This window comes from Lactuca virosa, chromosome 5, assembly GCF_052849685.1.
Source record: "Lactuca virosa cultivar CGN04683 chromosome 5, Lactuca_virosa_CGN04683_v6, whole genome shotgun sequence".
NCBI lineage: Eukaryota > Viridiplantae > Streptophyta > Magnoliopsida > Asterales > Asteraceae > Lactuca > Lactuca virosa.
Window position 1 is genome coordinate 311686578 of NC_136430.1, and position 6189 is coordinate 311692766.

Below are 6189 nucleotides of genomic sequence, written 5' to 3' on the forward strand. Positions count from 1 at the left end.
CAGATTCGACTGGAACTTTATATTAAGAGCAGACGTTGATCTTAAAGATTAACTCAAGGTTTGAGCCTTGTCCTTGCACATTGATTATCGTACTCACACATATGGACTGCGGATGCAGATATGCATATATATATATATATATATATATATATATATATATATATATATATATATATATATATATATATATATATATATATATAAAGGAAATTTCTTTTGAGAATTTAAAGATTTGCGAGAACTTGAGAACTCCTAATATGCTCATCATTTTGCAAAACAAAAACCACAAATATTAACGAAATGCAGTGTCTAAGCCATATCTATGCTAAAAAAAACGATATGACGATTTTTTTAAGTGTTCGCATTAATATGCATGCATGCATATATATAGGGTTTTTAATCCCACAATATTATTATGATAATAATTTGTAATTATCAAACCTGCAAAACCAAGTGTTATCAAACAATATAGATATATATCCCATAACTTAGATATCTATAAAACCTTACACCCATACAAACCCATCCCAACCGATTCTCACAAATCTTAGTCCATGATTATCAGGAAGAATCAACTCTCTTGGTGAATCGTTTAGAACAATGGTTTGACTACACAACTAGGGGCTTCCTTGGTCGATGTAAGTCATAAAGGTACTACATACTTTTGTGGCTTATAAGTCTATACTAGCAACGTAATTCACAAGACTGTCTATATTGATCAAGTGTTGTCATCTTGCTCTGGGAGATGACCATACATACCGTTATAGTTACCTGGTCGGACCCACAATATATGGTTGTCCAAAGGAATATAATATCGTACTCTGGTGCGTAAATTCGTACATCGACACCTGATAGTGTCATAGAATAGAGTTATACTCTCCATTACTATCACACACACCCCTTAATATGATGTCATCCAATATCCAAACTTAATTGATGTAAGCATCTCTTTGGGTTTTAGTTTATAATTAGACAAGATTACTATACTCGTAATCAACACATATTTCTTTTCTATGTAATATCTTTACAATGCAGGGTATAACTAACACTCTTTCAACTCAACTTCAACTACGCATCCTTTATAAGTCTTATCTCATCACTAGGAAATACTACAATGCTTATAATCAACTACTTCCAATACCAATTATGTTTAGGCAACACTATACTAATTTAATGTATACATTTAATACAGAGTATTAAGTATTAATATACTTTTATCTTCTCAGTAATAATCCTTCTATTATTATTATTGTGTAATAATATCATATATACATCTTAACACATATAGAACCAAATCTGTTTCGCACATCGTATGTCATCAAATATACATCTAACACATATTCTAGTTAATAAGCATGTAATTTGATATGTGCATATTTGGTTATATATTTTGTCTAAAATCTTAATAATTTTTGGCTAATTTGTCCTAATTATTGAACAAAAGGTACTTAATTGTGTTTAAATTATATTTGCAGCCTAAAAGACATGCTCGAGTTAAAAAGGAAGCGGGATTAGCAAACAGAAGCTAGGGGAACAAAGAAATAAGAAAATGAAGCTAAAAGAATAAAGAACTCGACGAGTTGGCCATCTACTCACCGAGTAGACACGAATATTCGCGAACAATTAAAGACTTGCCGCCCATGGGATTTAAGTGACGGACTCGCCGAGTCGGTCTATGGACTCCACGAGTCGCCCCTGTTTTCAGAAAATTATATAAAGGCCATCTAGCCCAAGACAAAAACCTCTCTTCTGATCCCTTGGCGACTTAGCTGTGATTGAACGGTTATTTAAGCTCTGGAGTTCGAAGATTTTACCCTAGAGTTCAATTCGAAAGTGATTAAAGGCAACATATACTCTCTTCTTCATAATCTATTGCACAAAACTATGTTTTTACTTCTAGATTACGTTTTTGAGTTATTATTTGCTGTAATTATGAGCTAAAACTCGTAACTTCTTTTTAGGGTAGATTAGCTTGTTAATATGGATTGATTTTATGGTGTGGATTATTTGATTTGGTGAAAACTGTTTTGCTAAGCTTGTAATCGATCCTTATGTGTTGACAATAACTGTTTTTTCTGTTAATTATCAATTCTATTAAGTTGCATGAACATCCTCTTAATTACTTGCTTCATATGATTTATGTGAAAACAATATTATATGCCTAATATTAGTGAATATGAACCTAGGATTAATAGAAAACAGGTAAGTTAATGTGTAAGCTTGTGTGATGAACAACCATACAAGATGTTGATTAAATTAGTCATTTAATTAGCTATAAATAATAGTCTTACTTAACCCAAATCAAAATACTAGGAAATTCATTATTTTAAATAATTGGCCACTGTTTAAATTAATTTGTCTTCTACGGATTAGTAATAGTGAACATGAGCCTAATCACATTTATTGGTAGCCAATGACAAAATAATCCATTGCACTTGCCATAAAATCAACTATAGAAACAAGTGAGTCGAACCTAAACAGAAGTCTCTTTTATTATTGAATCTAGTTATCTTCAATTTCCTTAGCTGTTAGTTGTTTTTGTTTAAGCATTAGTTAATTGTTAAGTTTCTCGTCTTGCAAAACTAGATAAAACCCTTTCTTTTTAGTGTCTGTTTTAATTAGGTAATTCTAGTGTTTAATATAATTGTTACCGTTCCTGTGTTCAATACCCGGCTTACTTGAACTATATTGCTAAACGATAGGTACACTGCCTTTCGTGTGTTATTTGTGTTTGAAGTAGTAGGATTTAAACTAGTGCAATTTACACACATCAAGTTTTTGGCGCCGTTGCCGGGGAATGATTTTAAATAGTTATCTTAATTGCTAGAGTTATCGATCCTTTGTGTAAGATTTTTCTTGCACAAAGTTATTATTTTCAGTAGTTAATTATATAGTTTAGGTTACTAGCTTTTTATTTTTAAACTTTCTTAGTTTTCTGTTTTTAGCCTTGAACTCGTCAAGTCCAGTCGAACTGACTCGACGAGTCCATCGCATTTTTTATTTTCGTTTCTATTTCGTTTTTGTTCTTTTTACGCGTGTTTTCTGTTTTCTTTCAGGTATTTTATGACCCGATGATCGAATACATCTTTGGTACCACCCCTTGAAAATCCGGAATCAGCTTTGAGGAAGGCAAGGATAAGACCGTTGAAGAGACTAACCCGCCAAAGAAGTCACCTTTCAAGGACCTTAAATCTGTTTTTGGAAAGAATACGGGAAAGAAAGTGGGTGAGTCTAGCAGCCAAAAGAGCAAAGAAAGTAAGATAGAAGGTTTTGAATACAATCCCAATCCAAAAGAAACCGAATACGAGACAGAAATAGAAACCGAAGAAGGAAGCGACCTAGAAGCCGAACCCGAAAACACCATGACGGACATCGAAAATATACCCATGGGAGAGTACAAGAGAAGAATGCATGACGACACCGGGTCGGGACTCGTGCAACCCGCAATTCCAGCAACTGCTAACTTTGAACTAAAAGGTCACATACTGGCCCAACGCAAGGAAATCCCATTCTACGGGAAAGATCACAAAGACGCATACAAGCATATCGAGGAGGTCAACGACATAGCCGACTACTTCAACATCCCTAATGTACCTCGCGAGACTGTCTTGCTTCATATGTTACCAGTTACATTTAAGGGAGCGCGAAAAATTGGCTGAAATCACTCCCTCCAGGATCTATCACCACATGGGCTAAAATGCATGAAGAATTCATAGATCAATTTTACCCTTCCTCCAAAATAGCAAAATTGAAGAAGGCAATTGCAAACTTGGAACAACAAGTGGGAGATTCACTTTTTGAGGCATGGGAAAGGTACAAAGGCTTGTTAAGGAATTGCCCCCACCATGATCTTAACATTCAACAAGAGGTCTCCATTTTCTATGATGGAGTAAACATGATGACTAGGCAACTCCTTGATTCCCAAGGACCACTCACGAAGAAAAATATCGGTGTTACAAAGGAGCTAATTGAAGAATTCTCTAAGCATTCTAGAGAATATCATAATCCAAGTAACGACTCAGCTCGAGGGGTGGTGAACTCATTCAATGATAGTATGGCAGCCGTGATGGCTAAATTGGAAAGTATGGACCGAAGAATGACAAAGATGGATCAATCCATCCATGCCATCCGGGTGGGATGTGAAAACTGTAACGGGCCTCACCTCACTAAAGATTATGATCTAGACGAACATGGGAACCGGAAAAAGAGTGGCTACCATATGACGAATACAAGAAGGAAAAGGAGGAGAAGTATAGGCTGAAAACTAGAGGTTTCTATCAAAAGGAGGAGCCGGTGCAAGAAAAGAAAATGGATCTTGAAGACATGCTAAAGCAATTTGTAGCCGCATCCGAAAAAAGACACAATGATACTAAAGCATCAATAAGGGAACAACAAGCAATGATGAGAAATCAGCAGGCCTCTATTCTCAACATTGAAAAACAGTTGGGCCAACTTGCGCTACAAATTAATCAAAGAGCACCGGGTGAACTTCCAAGCGATACCGAGAAAAATCCGAGAGGAGCTCAAATCAACATTGTAACGACTAGAAGTGGGAAGATAATTACCCCTCTGGCACCTATAATGAGTGAGAATACAGAAGAGGTGTAGGAGGAACAGAATGAAAACCCGAAATCCCAAACAGTCGACCCGACTCGTCGAGTCGGGGATAAGGACTCGACGAGTCCACAGTCTGAACAAAAAAATGACCCCCCTTTGAAACCATATCAACCTCCATTGCCATTTCCAAGCCGGGCAAGACAAGAAAAGCATAATAAATATTATAAAAAGTTCCTGGAACACATTAAAGCCCTCCAAATCAACATCCCTTTCATACAAGTGGTTGCACAAATGCCCAAGTACACAAAATTCCTAAAAGAGCTACTCACTAACCGAAAGAAGTTGGAAGAGGTGTCCATGGTGGTGCTTAATGAGAATTGTTCAGCTGCAATGTTGAACAAATTACCAAAGAAGATGGGAGACCTGGGTAGCTTAACTTTGACATGCCAATTTGGAAACTTAGCTACAAGTTATGCATTGGCGGATTCGGGGGTAAGTGTCAATCTTATGCCATATTCTTTCTTTAAAAAGTTGAACCTTCCGGAGCCGAAACCAATCTGTATGGCAATACATTTAGCGAACAATATGGTGACTTTTCCAAGGGGAATATGTGAGGACTTATTGGTAAAAGTCGATAAATTTGTATTCCCTGCGGATTTCATAGTCCTAGATATGGAAGAAGATCACCAAGTCTCGATCATTATTGGAAGACCTTTCCTAAATACATCAAGTGCCATAGTAGACATGAGAGAATCCAAGCTTACTCTTCGGGTAGGAGAAGAGTCAGTTACATTTGGCGTTGATCGAGCAATGAAACATTCCAAGCATAGTGATGACACGGCCTTCTCGGTGGACGTTTTTGATGAGCTAATGGAAAAACTGAAGGAAGACAAGTCAAGCGAATCCACATATGCCTTTGAAGATGACTTTGATGCTGAACGGGACCTGCGAGAGATACAGAGAATGCTTGAAGAATCTGAATACGAAGAAAGAATCAGGAGCTCTGAACAGTCGACTCGTCGAGTCGAAATCACTGACTCGAAGAGTCCATCAAGAAAATCGTGATCAGTCGAAGATTTTAGCCTGGACTCGATGAGCCCCCTCTATGGACCCGACGTGTTCAGTGTATAGAACACAGAATTAGAGCTGAAAACCTTACCTGAACATTTGGAATACGCATCTCGAAGAAGGTATCAAAAGCCTGTTATTATTGCTTCCGACCTCACCAAGGCTGAAAAAGAAGAGTTAGTACAAGTTCTAAAGAAAAGAAATAAAGCCATCGCATGGAAAATCACCGATATAAAAGGAATAAGTCCTTCCTATTGTTCTCATAAAATAATTCTTGAAGAAGGTGCAAAGCCGGTCGTTCAACACCAAAGGCGTTTAAACCCAAACATGCAAGAGGTGGTAAAGAAAGAAGTTGTCAAAATTTTAGATGTGGGAATTATCTACTCCATTTCTGATAGCCCATGGGTTAGTCCAGTTCAAGTGGTGCCAAAGAAAGGGGGAATGACGGTTGTGACAAATGAGAAGAATGAAATTTTACCAACACGAACCGTAACCGGGTGGCGCGTTTGCATTGACTATCGGAAGCTTAATGATGCCACATGCAAGGATCACTTTCCGCTACCA

At 37.0% G+C, this 6189-nt stretch overlaps 1 non-coding gene across 1 annotated transcript; it reads right to left on the reverse strand.

Annotated features, from left to right (window-relative positions):
* Nucleotides 1-3745: 3745 nt before the first annotated feature.
* On the reverse strand, nucleotides 3746-3852 carry LOC145118077 (small nucleolar RNA R71). The gene has a single exon (XR_013713061.1). It is a non-coding gene; the product is annotated as a small nucleolar RNA R71 (small nucleolar RNA).
* Between the last annotated feature and the right edge of the window lie 2337 nt (nucleotides 3853-6189).